This window comes from Papio anubis, chromosome 3 (genome assembly GCF_008728515.1).
Source record: "Papio anubis isolate 15944 chromosome 3, Panubis1.0, whole genome shotgun sequence".
Classification (NCBI taxonomy): domain Eukaryota; kingdom Metazoa; phylum Chordata; class Mammalia; order Primates; family Cercopithecidae; genus Papio; species Papio anubis.
In genome coordinates, this window is record NC_044978.1 from 98,282,996 (window position 1) to 98,304,529 (window position 21,534).

Genomic DNA, 21,534 nt, shown 5'->3' on the forward strand with positions numbered 1-21,534 from the left:
AAAAATAGCATAAAGAATTCCAAAATATCCCCTTCACTAAGATTCTCCAAATGTTAACATTTTATCTTATTTGCTTCTCTCTCTCTTTAAATACGTGTGTATACACATATATTTATGTATTTTTGTCTTAAATGTTTGAAATTAAGTTACAGATTTATTGTACTCTTAAGCACTTTACCTCTAAATACTTCACAATGTATTTCCTAAAATTAGATAGTTTTTCTGGGTATGCAATTTAAGATTGACAGAATTTTTTCTCAACACTTTGAAGATATTATTCCACTGTCTCCTGCCTTCCCACATTGTGAAAAAGTCTGTTGTCACTCTAATTGTCAGTACGTTATAAGTAGTCTATTTTATCTCAGTAGTTGCATTCTGTGTGTGTGAGGGGAGTGGTAGGGTGAGGTATTGGTGTTTTGTATTTCACAGAAATACGTTTAAGTGTAGATTTCTTTCTATTTGTTCTCCTTGGTATTCATTTTGCATCTGTATCTGTGGATCAATATCATACATTGCTTCTGGAAAATTCTCAGCCATAATAACTTCAAATATTGCCACTTCTCAGTCTTATCTGTTTTCTCCTTCTGGATTTGAATTAGATATATGCTACAACCTTCCAATCTTTCAATTCTATCTCTTAATCTCTATTTCATACTATCTATTTGGGAGTGAGAGGGCTGTATTCTGGATAATGTATTCTACCCAACTTCCAGTTTACTAACTCTGTTTTAAGCTGTAACTAATTTTTATCCATATATTCAAATTTTTACTTCAACAATTTTTAATGGCTAAAAATCCACTTTGACTTCTTCTAACACCTAGTCATTTGGGATAATCTTTTATTCCTCATATTTGTGTTTCTGTAATTTATTGCTTTATGATTCCTATTTATTTATTTTTGTTTGTTTGTTTTCTTTTTCTTCCACATCAGATGGGTAATGTATTGACATTGTAACAAGGTTTAAGGGAGGCACATCTCACACAAAAACATGAAAACCCAATCGTCGCATTTACGAACTACAAAAAAGATCTCCCATTTATTTAAAACATCTTATACATAATTAAAACAATTAAGAGTGTCCAAATCTGTTGTTTGTGATTTCAGCTGGCTCTCACTTAGAAGAAATTCATTAACATGTATGTTTGACAGTCAGATTTGGTTAGCTGTAACTTGCAGAAAATTCATCAGATGAAACTGTGAGTGGAATAGCTTCTGCTAGGAGTCACTTTTGTTTCCTTTCTTTAATCAGGAAAGCTCAGCTTCAGTTTTTATTATTTTTTTTCTATTGACCCCAAATTTGAACTCTACATTGCAGGGCTAATATCACATATGCCTGCAGGACAAGCTGACTTTTTAAGGGTCTTAGGACTTCTGTTTTGCTGTCAGTTCAAGGTTTGGACCTACTGTCAGAGGTTTACCTTATTTCCTGGAAGCCCAGCAATAAACATTTTGTTTTGTGTAAGATCTCATTCTTTTGTAGTAGGGAATCCCTTTAGACTATTTTGTCTGCCATGTCAGGTTTTTTTTTTTTTTTTCCTTTCTTCAACTCAGGAAGATTTTTTCCCCCACTTTTTCTTTGGTTATTACTTTTTTTTTTTGAGACAGAGTTTCGCTGTTGTTGCCCAGGCTGGAGTGTAATGGTGTGATCTCAGCTCACTGCAAGCTCCGACTCCTGGGTTCAAGCAATTCTCCTGCCTCAGCCTCCCAAGTAGCTGGGACTACAGGCATGCACCACCACGCCCAGGTAATTTTGTGTTTTTAGTAGAGACGGGGGTTTCTCCATGTTGGTCAGGCTGATCTTGAACTCCTAACCTCAGGTGATCCACCCACCTCAGACTCCAAAAGTGCTGGGATTATAGGCGTGAGCCACTGAGCCCAGCCTGGTTATTACTTCTTATGTTAAATGGTCAAACTTATCTTAAAGGTATTATGATCAGAATGGCATGTATTGGTTCGACAGCTGTCAAGTAGATCTGTAAATAGATTAGAGATTGTAGAAACATATTTAGGTATTTGTTAGGACTTAATATATGACAAAGATGGCACCGTAATCATTGATAAAGTATGGTTTATGTAATAAATAGTGTAACATAATTGGTCTTGTATATGAAAGTAAGAGGTTTCCTTCCTCATACCATATAGATAGGTAAATTTCGTCTTTAAAATTCACTTAAATCTAAAAACAAACTTACACAAATATATGAAAAAATGTAGAAACGTCTTTTTATAGCATCATGGTGGAGTTGACCTTAAGCAATGTGAGAAATTCAGAAACAACAACTGAGTTTTGGCAGAATTGACTACTATCTCATGTTTAAGAATTTATCCTATAGGAAAGAGTCAGTTAACACTGACCAAAGAGTCCAATAAGGATGGATGAGAATAGGCTGGGTGCAGTGGCTCATGCCTGTAATCCCAGCACTTTGGGAGGCTGAGGCGGGTGGATCATGAGGTCAGGAGATCAAGGCTATCCTGGCTAACACAGTGAAACTCCATATCTACTAAAAATAGAAAAAATTAGCCAGGTGTGGTGGCGGGCACCTGTAGTCCCAGCTACTCGGGAGGTTGAGGCAGGAGAATGGCATGAACCTGGGAGGCGGAGCTTGCAGTAAGCTGAGATCGTGCCACTGCACTCCAGCCTGGGTGACACAGTGAGACTCCATCTCAAAAACAAACAAACAAACAAACAAAAAAACAAAAAAAGATGGATGAGAACGATGATCTGGATTCTGTTTAAGTCTGCTTAAACTAATAGTTACCTTGAAGGTCTATATAAGATTAAAACGCAGGTTGGTAGATGTGGTTTCCCATTGCCTCCTTTGTCTTTTTATGGAAAAGTCTCCAAAGGTCAGAGATGCTAACAATTAGTTGTTAGCACAGATCTAGTATGAGATGTCTGCCTGATGAGAGAATCACAACAATGTAGAATTGAGGTCTTTTATATCCCCAAGAAGGTCAGCTCCCAGAATTATACTTACTATTGTAAAAGTAACCATCCTTTGAAAGGTACTTCATCCCTGAACCAAATGGCTACATTATAGAACATATAATTCTTGCTGTATTGTCATTAAAACAATCTTTCCTCATCTGTTCTTGTGCTGAAGAATTTTTTGTTTTTAATTTTCCTTACTTTGGGCTTTTCCATGGGCTACCCTCCCTTGGCCTAGCCAGCCACTACATAGGGTAATACACAAAAAATCCCGGCATAGTGACTCGTACACAACAAAATAAACTTTTAGCATTATAATTAGACTTGTTACAGACAACATGCACTACTTTTGTAATTAGAAAAAAACCCCCTAAATCGAAAAGTAGAGGAAAGAAAAAATGTTTGATATGTTTGCACATTGAGACTGTAATTCCAGTTCTAAAAAATTTTCTTCAGAAAGAATCACAAAAGTACACAAAGATGTGCATAAAAGGTTGATCGTATCAGCATTGTTTGGTATAGGAAAAATTATAAACAGCCTAAAAGTTCAGGCATTGGTTAAATAATGTATAATATATTAATTATATAGAATACAATATAATTTTATATATACACACTAAATGTGATACCAAAGTAAAAACCATACATGCAGAACATTACTTTAATCATTTAATCAATGAATATTTATTGAATGATTACTATGCATTAGACACTGCCAAAAATTAGGGATATAGTATTAGAGAAAACAGACAAACCCTTATGAAGCTTATGTATATATATCAACAGCAGTGGTGGCTTTTGCTTTGTAGAATTGGTGCTGGAAGGAAAGTGGATGTTTTAAAATTTTACTGTTTTTTTTTTTTTTTTTTTTTGAGATGGAGTCTCACTCTGTCACCCAGGCTGGAGTGCAGTGGTGTGATCTCAGCTCACTGCAACCTCTGCCTCCCGGGTTCAAGCAATTCTTCTGCCTCAGTCTCCTGAGTAGCTGGAACTACAGGTATGCGCTACAACACCCAGCTAATTTTTGTATTTTTAGTAAAGACAGAGTTTCACCATATTGGGCAGGCTGGTCTCGAACTCCTAAGCTTGTGATCCATCCATGTTGGCCTGCCAAAGTGCTGGGATTACAAGTGTGAACTACTGTACCTGGCCGTTTTTAATCTTTTTACTTTTTATTCTTAGCTTATACAACATTGTATTGTAAGACATTTTCTAGAATGATTGTACAATTTAAAACCGAATAGATTTTTTTTTGAAACAGAGTTTTGCTCTATGGCTCAGGCAGTGGCCTGACCTTGGCTCATTGCAACCTCCTCCTCCTGGGTTCAAGTGATTCTCCTGCCTTAGCTTCCTGAGTAGCTGTGATTACAGGAACAAGCCACCAAAGCTCTATTTTTATTAGATAGGGGGTTTCACCATGTTGGCCAGGCTTGTCCCAAACTCTTGACCTCAAGTGATCCGCCTGCCTTGGCCTCCCAAAGTGCTGGGATTATACGCATGAGCCACAGAGCCTGGCTCCAGCAGACAAATTTTTAAAAATTTTAGTCATTTCTGTCTAAGTCTATCTGTGCTGCTATAACAGAATACTATAAATGGGTAATTGATAAACAGTGTAAATTTATTTCTTACAGTTCCGAAGGTGGGAAAGTTCAAGATCAAGGCACCAGCATTGGTGTCTGGTGAGGGCTGCTGTCTGCTCCCAAGTTGGTACCATGTTGCTGTGTCCTCACATGGTAGAAGGCTGAAGGGCAAGAGAGCAAAAAGGACCTAAGCTAGTTCCCTCCATTTATGAGGGCAGATCCCCCAGGACTTAATCACTTCCCAAGAGGTCCCAGCTCTTAATAGCACTATCGGGGGAACTAGCCCCCAATATTTCAACATAGGTTCTTTCTATTTTCCCTAAGTGTCGGCCAGTCTGAGAAATAAAGGGAAAGAGTACAAAGAGAGAAATTTTACAGCTGGGCCTCAGCGGGTGTCATCACATATTAGTAGGACCATGATGGAGACTCCGAGGCACAAAACCAACAAGTTGTTATTAGGGATTTTAAAAGGGTGAGGGTGTACGAACAGGGAGTAGGTCACAAGGATCACATGCTTCAAAGGGCAATAAAGATCACAAGGCAAGGCAAAATTAGAATTACTGATGAGAGTCTATGTCTCGCTGTGCTGATGAGGGTCTAAGTTCTGCTGTGCACGCATTGTCTTGATAAATATCTTAACAGGAAACAGGGTTCAAGAGCTGACAACTTGTCTGACTAGAATTTACCGGGCTGGAATTTCCCAATCTTAGTAAGCCTGAGGGTACTGCATGAGACCAGGGTGCATTTCAGTCCTTATCTCAACTGCATAAGACAGACACTCCCAGAGCAGCTGTCTATAGACCTACTCCCAGGAATGCATTCCTTCCCCAGGGTTATTCCTTGCTGGGAAAAGAATTCAGTGATATTTCTCCTACTTGCACACCCATCTATAGGCTTTCTGCAAGAAGAAAAATATGGCTGTATTCTGCCAGACCCTGCAGGCAGTCAGACCTTATGGTTATCTTCCCTTGCTCTCTGAAAATTGCTGTTATTCTGTTCTTTTTCAGGGTGCCCTGATTTCATATTGTTCAAACATACATGCTTTACAATCCATTTGTACAATAGTGGTCCTGAGGTGACATACATTCTCAGCTTATGAAGAAAACAGGATTAAGAGATTAAAGCAGAGACAGGCATAAGGAATTACAAGAGTATTGATTGGAGAAGTGATGAATGTCCATGAAATCTTCACAATTTATGTTCAGAGATTGCATTAAAGACAGGCATAAGAAATTATAAATGTATTAATTTTGGGAACTGATAAATGTCCATGAAATCTTCACAATTTATGTTCTTCTACCTTGGCTCCAGCTGGTCCCTCCATTCGGGGTCTCTGACTTCCCACAACATAGCACCACAATGGGGATTATGTATGAACATGCATTTTGGAGAGGACCCACATTCGAACCACAGCAATTCCTATCTAAAGGATTAAGATATCTATCTCACAGTTTGAGAATACTCATTAAAGAGCTATTTATTGTAAATGGTACTGTACCACACTTGAGTTCAGAGCTTCTTAAAACAACCCTGTGAATCCTGTGGTGGGTCATGTGAGAGCAGAGATACACAATTGCTGCAAAAGAGACTCATATGGTTTGGATCTGTGTCTCCACCAAATCTTGTTTCGAATTGTAGTCCCCAGTGTTGGAGGTGGTTGGATCATGGGCGTGGAGTTCTCATGAATGGATTAGCACCATCCCCTGGTGCTGTTCTTGTGACAGTAAGTGAGTTATTGTGAGATCTGGTTGTTTAAAAATGTAGAGCACCTCCTTCCTCTCCCTGTTCCTCCTGCTCAGCCATATGGGGTGCTTGCTCCCTGTTTGCCTTCTGCCATGATTGTAAGTTTCCTGAGGCCTCATCAAAAGCTGAGCAGAAGCCATCATGTTTCCTGCACAGCCTGCCAAGCCCTGAGCCAATTAAGACTCTCTTCTTTATAAATTACCCAGTCTCAGGTATTTCTTTATAACAGTTTGAGAACAGACAAATACAGTGACCAATAAGCCAAATGACTCATTTTTCATAGGGATTAAAAATGAAAGCTCAGGATTTTTATAGAGAAAAAAGAAAAAGAAATAAAATAAAACAAGGCTGGAGACAGAACGTGCAAAAACTAAAAGAAATCGTGAGCAAATTCATGCTATGTTTCTCAAAGTGTCATCTTTGAACCACTAGTTTTTCATGCAGGAAATGTTAAAATGCAGATTCCCAGCCTCATCTCAGATCTTCAGTGTCCTCCACTACACATCATACCTCCCCTGGGGCTGTGGGGAGCTGTATTGCAAACAAACACTTCCTGTGACCCTGTTAAACAGTTCTGGGAGCTTGCACACATGGAAGAATGGCTCTACCCTTTCTCAGTCAAACTTACCATTTATTTATTTATGTATTTATGTATTTATTTATTTATTTATTTTTGTATCCTCAGAGCAATCAGGTATTTGGTGCCAATTAGTCTTATACCCCTTATTCCAAAAGGTCTCTTGGCTGTCTTGTTACCTCCAACCACTTGATTGTTGGGACTAAATTTCGTGAAGAAGCTACTGCAATTTCTTCAATAGTTGCTATTGCAACTACTACTACTATTACTTCTTCTCCTCCTCTTCTTCTGAGACAGAGTCTTGCTCTGTCACTCAGGGTGGAGTGCAGTGTGCCATGGCGACCATAAACTCACTGTAACCTTGAATTCCTGGGCTCAAGCAATCTTCCCACCTCAGCTTCCTAGTGGTTGAGACTACAGGCATTACTACCATGCCTGGCTGATACTTTTATGTTTTGTAGAAGCAAGGTTTTGCTATGTTGCCCAAGCTGGTCTCAAACTCCAGACTTTAGGCCATCCTCCCACCTTGGCCTCCCAAAGCACTGGGATTACAGATATGAACTACCATGGCTGGTCACTGGTAGTTAATTTCTTTTTTTAAAAAAAATTATTATGTTAAAATTTTTGTGGGTACATAGTAGCTGTATATATTTATGGGGTACATGACATAGGCATGCAATAAGCAATAATCATATCATGGAAAATGAGGTATCCATCCCCTCAAGTATTTATCCTTTGTATTATAGGCAATCCAATTACACTCTTTTGGATATTTATAAATGTACAATTAAATATTATTGACTATAATCACCCTTTTGTGCTATCAGATACTAGGTCTTACTCATTCTTTCTTACTATATACACTTTTTGTACCCGCTAACCATCCGCAGGCTGGGTGCAGTGGCTCATGCCTGTAATCCCAGCACTTTGGGAGGCCCAGGCAGGCAGATCACTTGAGGCCAGGAATTCAAGACCAGCCTGGCCAATATGGCAAAATCCTGTCTCTGCTAAAAATACAAAAATTAGCAGGGTGTAGTGGCAGGTGACTAACTCCAGCTACTTGGGATGCTGAGGCATGAGAACTGCTTGAACCTGGGAGGTAGAGGCTGCAGTGAGCCAAGATCATGCCACTGCACTCCAGCCTGTGACAGTGTGTGACTCTGTCTCAAAACAAAAACAAAAACAAAAACAAAAACCATCTCCACTTACCCCCAATCCCTCACTATCCTTCCCAGCCTCTGGTAACTATCCTTCTACTCTCTATCTCCATAAGTTCAATTGTACTGATGTTTAGCACCCACAAATAAGTAAGAACATATGAAGTTTGTCTTTCTGTGTCTGACGTATTTCACTTAAGATAATGACCCCCGGTTCCATACATGTTGTTACAAACGACAGAATCTCATTCTTTTCATGGCTGCATAGTACTCCATTGTATATATGTATCATATTTTCTTTATCCAATGATATGTTGGTGAACACTTAGGTTCCTTCCAAATCTTGGCTATTGTGAACAATGCTGCAACAAACATGGAGGTGATAGCTGATATACTGATATCCTTTATTTTGGGTATATACCAGTAGTGGGATTGCTGGATCCCACTAGTAGTGGGATAGCTCTATTTTTAGTTTTTTTTGAGGAACCTCCAAACTGTTGTCTATAATGGCTATACTAATTTATATTCCCACCAACAGTGTATGAGGGTTCCCTTTCCTCCACATCCTCACCACCATTTGTTATTGCCTATCTTTTGGAGATAAGCCATTTTAATTGGAGTGAAATGATATCTCATTGTAATTTTGATTTGCATTTATCTGATGATCAATGATGTGGAGCACATTTTTATATGCCTGTTTGCCATTTGCATGGCTTCTCTGGAGAAATGACTATTCAAGTCTTTTGCCCATTTTTAAATCAGATTATTAAATTTTTCCTACAGTGTGGTTTGAGCTCCTTATATATTCTGGTTATTAATCTCTTGTCAGATGGGTAGTTTGCAAATATTTTTTTTCCCATTCTGTGGGTTGTCTCTTGACTTTGTTGTTTCCTTGGCTGTGCACAAGCTTTTTAACTTGATATGATCCCATTTGTACATTTTTGCTTTAGTTGCCTATGCTTGTGGGGTATTACTCAAGAATGTTTTGCCCAGACCAATGTCCTGGAGAGTTTCCTCAGTGTTTTCCTGTAGTAGTTTCATAGTTTGAGGTCTTAAGATTAAGTCTTTAATCCATTTTAATTTGTCAAAAATGAGTTAACTGTAGGTGTATAGATTTTTTTCTGGCTTCTTTATTCTGTTCCATTGGTCTATGTGTCTGTTTTTATGCCAGTACCATGCTGTTTTGATTACTACAGCTTTGTAGTATAATTTGAAGTCAGGTAATCTGATTTCTCCAGTTTTGTTCTTTTTGCTCAGGATAGCTTTGGCAAGTCTGGATCTTTGTGGTTCCATATAAATTTTAGGGTTGTTTTTTCTATTCCTGTGAAGAATGTCACTGGTATTTTGATAGGGATTGCATTTAATCTGTACACTGCCTTGGATAGAACGGACATTAACAATAATGATTCTTCCAATATATGAATATGGAATATGTTTCTACTTTTAAGTGTCCTCTTCCATTCCTTTCATCAGGGTTTTATAGTTTTATAGGATTCCTTTTTTTTTTTTTTTTTCTGAGACGGAGTCTCGCTCTTCTGGCCAGGCTGGAATGCAGTGGTGCTATCTTGGCTCACCGCAAACTCTGCCTCCTGGGTTCACGCCATTCTCCTACCTCAGCCTCCCGAGTAGCTGGGACTACAGGCGCCTGCCACCATGCCTGGCTAATTTTTTGTACTTTTAGTAGAGATGGGGTTTCACCATGTTAGTCAGGATGGTCTTGATCTCCTGACCTCACGATCCACCCACCTCGGCCTCCCAAAATGCTGGTATTACAGGCATGAGCCACCACGCCCGGCCTAATGGGATTCCATTTTTTATTCTTTTTCAGATTGTTCACTGTTGGCATATAGAAATGCTACAAACTTTTGTATGTTGATTTTTGTATCCTGTAACTTTACTGAATTTGTTTGTTAGTTCTAATAGTTTTTTGGGGAAGTCTTTAGGTTTTTTTTTAAATATAAGATCATATCATCTACATACAAGGATAATTTGACTTCTTTTTTTCCAATTTGAATGCCCTTTATCTTTCCCTTGTTTAATTTTTCCATTTAGGACTTCCAGTACTATGTTGAATAACAGTGGTGGAAGTGGACATATTTGTTGTGTTCCAGATCTTAGAGAAAAGGCTTTCAGTTTTTCCCCATTCAGTATGATACTAGTTGTGAGTCTGTCATATATGGCTTTTATTAAGGAATGTTAATAAAATTATGGAATGTTAAGGAATGTTCCCTCTATTGCTTGTTTTTGGCGGGTTTTTATCATGAAGGGATGTTGAATTCCATCTAATGCTTTTTCAGCATCAGTTGAAATGATCACATGGTTTTTGTCTTTCATTCTGTTGATATGATGTATTATATCACATTGATTGGTTTGCACATGTTTGACTATTCTTGCATCCCTGGGATAAATCTTACTTCATCAGGATGAATGAATGATCTTTTTAGTGCATTGCTGAATTAGCTTGCTCATATTTTGAGGATTTTTGCAACAATATTCATTAGAGATATTGGTCTGTAGTTTTCTTTTTTCAATGTGTCTTTGTCTGGTTTTGGTATCAGGATGATACTGGCCTTGTAGAATGAATTTGGAAGTATTTCCCTCTCCTTTATTTTTTTCAGATCAGTTTGAGCAGGATTGGTATTATTTCTTCTTTAAATGTTTGGTAGAATTCAGCAAAGAAGCTATTAGGTCCCCGGCTTTTCTTTGCTGGGAGACTTTTTAATTACAGCTTTGATCTCATTACTTGTCATTGGTCTGTTCAGGTTTTGAATTTCCTCATGGTTCAATCTTGGTAGGTAGGTTGTATGTGTCTAGGAATTTATCCATTTCCTCTAGATTTTCCAATGTGTTGGCATGCAGTTGCTCATAGTAGCCACTAATGATCCGTTGAATTTCTGTGATATCAGTTGTAATGCCTCCTTTTTCATCTCTGATTTTATTTATTTCGGTCTTCTCTCTTTTTATCTTTTAGTCTGGATAATTTGCCAATTTTTTATTTTCAAAAAACCAACTTTTTGTTTTATCAATCTTTTGCATTTTTCATTCATTTTAAATTCATTCATTTCTGCTCTGATTTTTTTTTTTTTTTTTTTTCTGAGATAGAGCCTGGCTCTGTCACTCAGGAGGCACAGAGGTGCAATTTGGGCTCACTGAAACCTCCACCTCCTGGGTTCAAGCAATTCTCCTGCCTCAGCCTCTCGTGTAGCTGGGATTACAAGTGCACGTCACCACACCCAGCTAATTTTTGTATTTTTAGTAGAGATGGGGTTTCACCATGTTGGCCATGCTGGTCTTGAACTCCTGACCTCAGGTTATTTGCCTGCCTTGGCCTCCCAAAGTGCTGGGATTACAGACGTCAGCCACCACGCCCCACCTGCTCTGATCTTTAATATTTCTTTTCTTCTGCTAATTTTGAGTTTGGTCTCTTGCTTTTGTAGTTCTTTAACATGTACCATTAGGCTATTTATGGTTATTAGGTTAGTTTTTCCTCTTTTTAAATGTAGATACTTATAATTACAAAATTCCCTCTTAGTACTGCTTTTGCTGTATTCCATAGGTTTTGGTATGTTCTGTTTCTATTATCATTTGTTTCAACAAATTTTTCAATTTCCTTCTTAATTTCTTCATTGACCCACGGGTCATTTCAGGAGCATATTGATTAATTGCTGTGTATTTGTATAGCTTCCAAAATTCCTCTTGTTATTGATTTCTAGTTTTGTTACATTGTGGTCAGAGAAGATGCCTGATATTATTTCAATTTTTTTGAAGTTTTTAAAACCTTGTTTTGTGACTTAACATATGGTTTATCCTTGAGAACTATCCATGTGCTGAGGAAAAGAATGTGTATTCTGCAGCCTTTGGATGAATGCTCTGTAAATATCTATTAGGTCCATTTGTTCTATAGTGCAGTTTAAGCCTGATGTTTCCTTGTTGATCTTCTGTCTAGAAGATCTGTCCATTTGTGAAAGTGGGATGTTAAAGTCTCCAGCTATTACTGTACTGAGGGCTGTCTTTTTACCTCAAATAATGTTTGCTTCTTCGTATATCTGGATGCTCCAGTGTTGGGTGCGTATATAATTGCTATATCCTCTTGCTAAACTGACTCCTTGGTTATTATATAATGACCTTCTTTGTTTCTGCCTTCTTTAGAGACAAAGAAGTTTATTATATAATGATGAAAGAGTCAATTTTTGTTGTTGTTGTTGTTGTTGTTTTTTGAGATGAAGTCTCACTCTTTCACCCAGGCTGGAGTGCAGTAGTGCAATCTTGGCTCACTGCAATCTCTGCCTCCTAGGTTCAAGTGATTCCCCTGCCTCAGCCTCCTGAGTAGCTGGAACAACAGGTGCCCACTACCACACTTGGCTAATTTTTGTATTTTTAGTAGAGACAGGGTTTTCACCATGTTGGCCAGGCTGGTCTCCAACTCCTTATATCAAGTGATCCATCCATCTCAACCTCCCAAAGTGCTGGGATTACAAGCGTGAGCCACTGTGCCTGGCCCATTGTATGTTTTTCAATTTGGGATTACCATAAGGCTTGCAGCTACTGTTTCATAACCCATTATTTCAAACTGATGACAACTTAACACTGATTGCATAAACAAACAAATAAGCAAAAAGAAAACTAACAAAAACTCTACACTTTAACTTCATCCTCCTGCTTTTTAACTTTTTGTTGTTTCTCTTCATGTCTTATTGTACTGTCTGTCATGACAAATTGCTGTAGTTATTATTTTTGATTGGTTCATTGCTTAGTCTTTCTGCTTAAGAGTATTTTGAACACGATAATTACAGTGTTATAATATTCTATGTCTTTCTGTGTGCTATTACCAGTGACTTTTGTCCCTTCATGTGATTTCTTATTGCTCATCAATGTCCTTTTCTTTCAGATGTAAGAATTTCCTTTAACATTTCTTTCTTTCTTTCTTTCTTTTTTCTTTCTTTCCCTTCCTTCCTTCCTTCCTTCCTTCCTTCCTTCCTTCCTTCCTTCCTTCCTTCCTTCCTTCCTTCCTTCCTTCCTTCCTTCCTTCCTTCCTTCCTTCTTTCCTTTCTTTCTTTCTTTCTTTCTTTCTTTCTTTCTTTCTTTCTTTCTTTCTTTCTTTCTTTCTTTCTTTCTTTCTTTCTTTTCTTTCATGAGTCTCCTCTTTGCCCAGGCTTGAGTGCAGTGGCATGATTTCAACTCACTGCAAACTCCGCGTCCCAGGTTCAAGCAATTCTTGTGCCTCAGCCTCTCAAGTAGTTGGGACTACAGGCATGCACCACTACACCCGGCTACTTTTTGTATTTTTAGTAGAGACAGGGTTTCACCATGTTGGTCAGGCTGGTCTCGAACTCCTGGCCTCAAGCAATCCACCTGCCTCAGTCTCCCAAAGTGCTGGGATTACATGCATGAGCCACCACGCCTGGCCTCCTTTAGCATTTCTTATAGAACAGGTCTGGTGTTGATGGAAATCCCTTAGTTTTTGTTTGTCTGAGAAGGTCTTTATTTCCCCTTCATGCTTAAAAGATATTTTTTGCTGAATATACTATTCTAGGGTTAAAGTTTTTTTCCCCTTCAGCATTTAAAATATGTCATGCTAGTTTCTCGTGGCCTATAAGGTTTCCATTGAAAAGTCTGGGGCCAGATGTATTGGAGCTCTATTATATTTTATTTGTGTCTTTTCTCTTGCTGCTTTTAAGATTCTTTCTTTATCTTTGACCTTTGGGAGTCTGATTATTAAATGCCTTGAGGTTGTCTTTTTTGGGTTAAATCTACCTGATGTTCTATAACTTTCTTGTACTTGAATATTGATATCTTCCTCTGGGTTTGGGAAGTTCTTTGTTATTATCCTTTTCAATAAACTTTCTATCCCCATCTCTTCCTCAACCTCCTCTTTTAGGCCAATAGTGATTAGATTTGCCCTTTTAAGGCTATTTTATATATCTTGTAGGCACGCTTCATTGTTTTTCACTCTTTGTTTTTGTCTCCTATGACTATGGAATTTCAAATAGCCTGTCTTCAAGCTCATTAATTCTTTCTTCTGCTTGATTACTTAACGTTATTAAGTGACCCAGATGCATTCTTCAGTATGGCAGTTGCACTTTTCAACACTAGAATTTCATTTCTTTTTAATAATTTCAGTCTCTTTTTAAAATTTATCTGATAGAATTCTGAATTCCTGGCCAGGCGCAGTGGCTCACACCTGTAATCTCAGCACTTTGGGAGGCTGATTACTTGAGGTCAGGAGTTCAAGACCAACCTGGCCAATATGGCAAAACCCCATGTCTACTAAAAACACAAAAATTAGTTGGGTGTGGTGGCATGCACCTGTAATTCCACCTACTTAGGAGGCTGAGGTGGGAGGATCGCTTGAACCCAGGAGGCAGAGGTTGCAGTGAGCCAAGATCATACCACTGCATTCCAGCCTGGGCGTTCATCTCAAGAACAAACAAAAAAAGAATTCTGAATTTCTGTTCTGTGTTATCTTGGATTTCTTTGAGTTTCCTCAACACAGATATTTTGAATTATCTGTCCGAAAGGTCACATATCTGCTTCTCCAGGATTGGTCCCTGGTTCCTTATTTATTTTGTTTGGTAAGGTCATTTTCTCCTGGATGGCTTTGATGCTTGTAGATGTTCGTTAATGTCTGGGCATTGAAGAGTTAGGCATTTATTGTAGTCTTCACGGTCTGGGCTTATTTGTGCCCATCTTTCTTGGAAAGGCTTTCCAGGTATTTTGAAGGAACTTGGGCCCCAAGTCCAATAATATTATGGTTCTTGCAGACTCATAGAGGCATCGCTTTGGTAGTCATGGATAAGATCTGGAAGAATTCTCTAGATTACTGGGCAGACACTCTTTATTTTTTTCTCTTACTTTTTCACAAACAGAGTCTCTCCCTGACTCTGTGCTGAGTCTCCTGGAAAACTGGAGGTGGAGGGACAAAAGTACCCTCTAGCCACCACCACCAGGACTGTGCTGGCTCAGACCTGAAACCAGCACAGCAGTGGGCCCCACCCAAGGCCCGCTGTAACTACTATCTGGCTACCACCCAACTTCATTCTAGGCCCTAGGGCTCTATGATCAGCACATGGTAAAGCCAGTCTGATTTATGTTCCTCCGTTCAGGGCAGTGAGTTCCTCCAGACCTAGACTGGTCCAGAGATGCTGTCTGAGAGCGAAGGATTGAAGTCAAAAACCTTAGAAATTTACCAGGTATTCTACTCTACTGCAGCAAAGCTGGCACTCAAACCATGAGACAAAGTCCTTCCCACTTTTCTCTCCCTGTGGCCACCACAACCAGCACCCTATGAGGGGTTCTGCCAGGCTACCACTGATGCTTATTTAAAGCCCAAGGGCCCTTTTGTCAGCTTGTGATGAATGCTGCCAGACCTAAGACTCACTCTTCAGAGTAGTGGGTTCCCTTCTGGTCCATGGCAGGTCCAGAAATGCTAACCAAGAGCCTAGGCTTGGACTCGGGGACCTGAAGAGCCTGCTTATTGCTCCACCCCACTGTAGCTGAGCTGGTACCTAAAGTGCAAGACAGAGTCCCTTTTACTTTCCCCCGTTTTTCTCAAACAGCAAGAGTCTTTTCCTATAGCCACCACAGCTGGGAATGTGCTGGGTCACATTGAGCCAGCGTGTCTCAGAGCCCAAGGCCCATACTGTATTATCTGGGTATTGCTGGTGGTTATTCAGGGCCCAGGGGCTCTTTTGTCAGCAGGAGATGAATCCTGCCAGGTCTCCACTGTAAGAGGGCAACACTAATTCAATGTAAAGTCCCCTGGTTGCTGTGCTCTCCCTCTCTCAAGCACAAAGATTTCTCTGCACCACATGGCCACTGCTGGGGGATGAGGAAAGGGCGACAAAAGCACCCTCCCAAGCCACCCCAGCTGGTGTCTCAGTAGGTCCCATGCCTGCCCAGTTCACTGGCTCTGAGCCCAGCTTAGCACTAGGACTTGCCTAGGAATTGCACTCCTTGTGACTTAGGTTGACCCTTAAGTTCACTTAGTGCCCCAGAGCACTCCAGCCCATGGTAATGAGGCTTGCTGGAACTCAAGCTCCCACCCTGGGATGGACAATTTCTCTCTGGCTAGAGTTGGGCCAAATGAATGTCAGCTGAGTAGAACCTGGTTCTGCTTTCCAGTGTAACGGGAGCACTGGGTTCAATGCAAAGCCTCACAATTGCTGCACTCTCCCTCTCCCAAGCACCCAGATTCTCTGTGCCACATGGCTGCTGCTGGGGGATGAAGGAGGGGTGGCATCAGTGCTTCAACCCTGTCTTTCCTGCCCTCTTCAATGTCTCTTTCTGTGATATAAAGTTAAAATCTGGTACTGTGATTGCTCACCTGATTTTTGGTTCTTATGATGGTGCTTTTTGTGTGTAGTTAGTTGTCAAAATTTGGTGTTGCTATGTGGAGGATGAACAGTATAAGTCTCTATCAGCAATCTTGCTCTACCCCATTCTCAGTTAATTTCTCAGACACCAATTAGTGTGTGTAACTGTAGTATGTCCATTACCCAATGTGCACAGCAAATCAGTGTACTGAGACATTGGGCTGCAGCAGAGAAAGAGGTTTAATTGAAGGGCTGCTGAATGAGGAAATGGGAATAAACCTAAAATCCATTTCCCTGAGGAATTTGGGGCTAGGGTTGTTAAGGGTTTTGGAGTTGGCTGAAGTGTGGAGATATTGATTGGTCAAAGAGTGCAGGGTGAAATCATGGGCCAGGGCGATGAAAAAATGTGTTCTCATGCTGATTCAGTTCTGCTGTGGGAGTCTTCAAACTGGTTGGCACTGGAATTCAGAGCCTGCTTAAGTAATTCTTTTTCTTTTTTTTGAGATGGAGTCTTTTTGAGACAGAGTCTCTGTTGCCCAAGCTGGAGTGCAGTGGCCAGATCTCGGCTCACTGCAAGCTCCACCTCCTGGGTTCACGCCATTCTGCTGCCTCAGCCTCCCGAATAGCCAGGACTACAGGTTCCTGCCACCACGCCCGGCTAATTTTTTGTATTTTTTAATAGAGATGGGGTTTCACCATGGTAGCCAGGATGGTCTCAATCTCCCAACCTCGTGATCCACCCACCTCGGCCTCCCAAAGTGCTGCGATTACAGGAGTGAGCCACTGCGCCCGGCCTGCTTAAGTAATTCTTAAGCAAGTCTTATGAATCTAATGTCAGAAATCCTATCTCTAGGAAAAACAGGGCTGTAAATGATCAGTATCTAGTGCTATGTGACTTTGGTCACAGAGAAGTGGGTCAAAATATAGCCTGATTAATGCTTAATTATAGCTATATTTCTGTCCAAAATTCTTATTAACCCTGTGAGAATGGCTTTATTAGTAACCGGTCAGTCAATTCTGTGCTTTCTAGCAATAGCATTGGCTATTTCTACCCACATATAGCCAATGCCTTTTCCTTGCTTCTCTGCTCTTCTATGTGTTGAATTAATTTTAGCTGGGCTGGGAACAGCGACCTTCAGCATAGCTCCAATCACTTCATACTTACCAGGGAAGCTTTTTAAACATTTTATTCCTGGGCTTCACTTTATATGTACATAAGTCAAAGTTTCCGGAGGTGGTGGTCTAAAATCTATATCTTTATCTTCTGAATAATTTTAGGACCATAGTTAGCATTGAAAACCTCTGGCACAGGCTATACAAACAGAAACTCTCTTATCCACCCTCTACTTAACTGGCTTTTCAAATTTGTAAAATGTAAGAAATGAGGCTCACAGCATGTTGCTACCCTTCCTGTATTCTCTAGTGGTAATTATTGCTTAGCGTGTATTCTTTCAGGCCATTTCTAATGTACTTAAATGGATAAATATGTGCTTATTAAAGATATACAGTAGAAAATATGCTATTTAAAAAATGGCATGCCTGATGAATCATTCTGCAACTTACTTTTTACACCTACCAATGGAATTTGGAGATCTTCTCAGATTAGAATACATGCATGGCTCCATCTCATCCTTATTAATAGCTGCCTAGTTTTTCAAAGATGGACATGGCTTATTGAGGTGGTCATTTATTGATGGACATTTTAAGCTTAACATCTCTTCCTATTTCAAACAATGGTTCAATGAATGTGCTTATACGTTTTTCCTTGTGTGCATGGAGGTTAAAATGCAGAGTCACTGAGTGTGCATTTTAAAAATTTCAGTAGAATCTGTCAAATTGCCCTTACAGGTTGCTGCACCAATATATATTCCCACCAGCAGAGCATGAAATACCTATTTTATCCATGGTCTTGCCAATATTTGATAATATCAAATTTGATTATTTATTTATTTGACACAGGGTCTTGCTCTGTCGCCCAGGCTGGAGTACAGTGGTGTGATCACTGCTCACTGCAGCCTCAACCTTCCAGGTTCAAGTGATCCTCCCACCTCAGCTTTCCAAGGAGCTGGGACTACAGGTAGGCACCACTACGTCCAGCTAATTTTCATATTTTTTTGTAGAGATGGGGTTTTGCCATGTTGCCCAGGCTGGTCTCAAACTCCTCAGCTCAAGCGATCTGCCCACCTCAGCCTCCTAAAGCGTTGGGATTACAGGCATAAGCCACCGCATTTGGCCCAAACTTGACTTTCTTTTTCTTGACAATATATCTAAAATGTGTTACTTCATTTTAATAAAAATTTGAACTTTGTCATTTTTAATGAGGCTGTGTTTTTGCATATGTTTATTGGCCATTTCTATTTCCACTTTTTTGAACTGCCTGTTGATGCATTCTTATACATAATTGTGTCAGTAATATCTTTGTTTTTGAAAATTAAACTTTTCTCTTAATTTTTATTTTTAAAAACGTACATTTGGGGCATATGTGATAATTTAATACATTTATATTATTTGTAAAGATCAAATCAGTGTAATTGAGATATCCATTATCTTAAATATTTATCTTTTATTTATGCTAGAAATACTTGTTCTCTTCTAGCTATTTTGAAATATGCAATAAACTATTGTAAGCTATAGTTGGCAAACATAGTCACTGTACTGATCTAGCAAATACTAGGTCCTATTTCTTCTATCAGACTGTATATTTGTACCCATTAACCCACCTTTCTTCATTCCCCTCACCCTTCCTGGCCTCTGATAATGACAAATTTATTTTCATCTTCATGAGATCCACTTTTTAAGCTCCCACATATGAATGAGAACATATGATATTTGCCTTTCTGTGCTTAGCTTTTTTTTTGCTTAACATAGTAACCTCTAGTTTCATCCAGGTTCATATAAATGACAGGATGGATAGATTAACAATATTCCATTGGGTATATATACCACATTTTCTTTATCCATTTGCCCAGTGATGGTACCTGTACTTAAGTTGATTCCATAGTTTGGCTATTGTGAATGGTGCTCCAGTAAACATGAAAGTGCAGACATTTCTTTGACATATTGATTTTTCTTCTTTTGTATATATACCCAGTAGTGAAAATGCTGGATCATATAGCAGTTTTTAGTTATTTGAGGAACCTCTATATAGTTTTCCATAATAGCTGTACTAATTTACATTCTTACCACCAGTGTATGAGTGTCTCTCTTTCTCCACATTCTCAACAGAGTCTGTTATTCCTTGTCTTTTTGATAAAAAACATTTTAACTGGCTTGTGATATCTCATTGTGATTTGATTTGCATTTCTGTGATAATGAGTGATATTGAACAGTTTTTATATACCCGTTGGCTGTATGTATGTATGTTTTTGAGAAATGTCTATTCAGATTGTTTGCCCATTAAAACAATTGAATCATTTGTGTGGGTTTTTTTGTTTGTTTGTTTGTTTTTGTTTTTGTTTTTGCCATTGAGTTGTTTGAGCTCCTGATATATTCTGGTTATTAATTTCTTGTTAGATGGATAGTCATAAATATTTTCTCCCATTCTGTGGGTTGTCTCTTTGCTCTGTTGCTTGTTTCTTTTGCTGTGCAGAAGATTTTTAGCTTGATATAATCTCATTTGTCTATTGTTGCTTTGGTTACCTGTGTTCTTGAGGTCTTACACAAAAATCTTTGCCCAGACCAATATCTTGGAGAGTTTCCCCAATGTTTTCTTCCAGTAGTTTCATGTCTTAGATTTAAGTCTTTAATCTATTTTGATTAGTTCTGTTGTATACAGTAAGAAATAGCAGTCTAGTTTCATTCTTCTGCCTATGGTTGTCCAGTTTTCCCAGCACCATTTATTGAAGAGACTGTCTTTAACCCATTGTATGTTCTTGGTGCCTTGGTCAAAAATGAGTGGGCTGTAAATGCGTGGATTTATATCTAGGTTCCCTATTCTATTCCATTGGTGTTTGTGTCTGTTTTTATCCCAGTACTATGCTGATTTGGTTACTATAGCTTTGTAGTACATTTTGAAGTCAGGTACTGTGATGCCTCCAGCTTTGTTCTCCTCTTTAATTAAAAAAAATTTTAGAGGCAGGATCTTGCTCTGTCACTCTGGCTGGAGTGCAGTGGTGCGATCATGGCTCACGGCAGCCTCGACCTTCTGGGCTGAAATATTCCTCCTGCCTTGGCCTGCCAAAGTGCTGAGATTACAGGTTCAAGCCATCACGCCTGGCCCAGCTTTGGTTTATTTTGCTCACGATTGCTTTGCCTATGTAAGGTTTTTTCTGGTTTCATATAAATTTTAGGATTTTGTTTCTATTTCTGTGAAGAATGTCATTGGTATTTTGATTGAGATTGCATTAGATCTATAAATTGTTTGAGTAGGATTATCATTTTCATAATATTAATGATTTCGATTCATGAGCCTGGAACATCTTTCCATTTCTTATGTCCTCTTCAATTTCTTTCATCAGTACTTTATAGTTTTCCTTATATATGTCCTTAATTTCTATGGATATATTGGTTCCTAGATATTTTATATTCTTTGTAGCCATTGTAAATGAGATTGCTTTTTTGATTTGTTTTTCAGATTGTTATTGCCCACTTACAGTAGCTTATGTAAGTGCTACTAATTTTTGTATGTTGATTTTGTATCCTGAAATTTTACTGACTTTGTTATTTCTAACAACGTTTAAGTGAAGTCTTTAAGTTTTTCTAAGTATAAGATTATATTGGCTAGGCGTGGTGGCTCATGCCTATAATCCTAGCACTTTGGGAGGCCAAAGTGGGTGGATCACTTCAACCCAGGAGTTTGAGACCAGCCTGGGCAACATGGCAAAACCCCATCTCCACAAAAAATACAAAAATTAGCCAGACATAGTGGTGTGTGCCTGTAGTCCCATCTACTCAGGAGGCTGAGGCAGGAGGATTGCTTGAGCCTGGGAGGTTGAGGCTGGAATGCAGTTACACCACTGCACTCCAGCCTGGATGACACAGAGAGGGAGACCCTGTCTCAAAAAAAAAAAAAAAAAAAAAATTATGTCATCTGTGAACCAGACTGATTCGACTTCTTCCTTTCCCATTTGGAAGCCCTTTATTTCTGTCTCTTGCCTAATTGCTCTGGCCAGAATAAAACTCTTTTTAACCGTAGAGAAAACTGAGCAGCCATAGTCTACCAATGAGTTAGGCTTTGGAGATGGTGTGTCCTATGTTCTGAATATTTGCATCCCTCACCAAATCCAAATGTTGAAA

The 21,534-nt window shown here is 39.1% G+C and overlaps 1 non-coding gene across 1 annotated transcript; it reads right to left on the reverse strand.

The window, feature by feature from the left end:
* Positions 1-925: 925 nt before the first annotated feature.
* LOC116274360 lies at positions 926-1,030 on the reverse strand. Its single transcript, XR_004182986.1, has one exon. It is a non-coding gene; the product is annotated as a small nucleolar RNA U13 (small nucleolar RNA).
* Between the last annotated feature and the right edge of the window lie 20,504 nt (positions 1,031-21,534).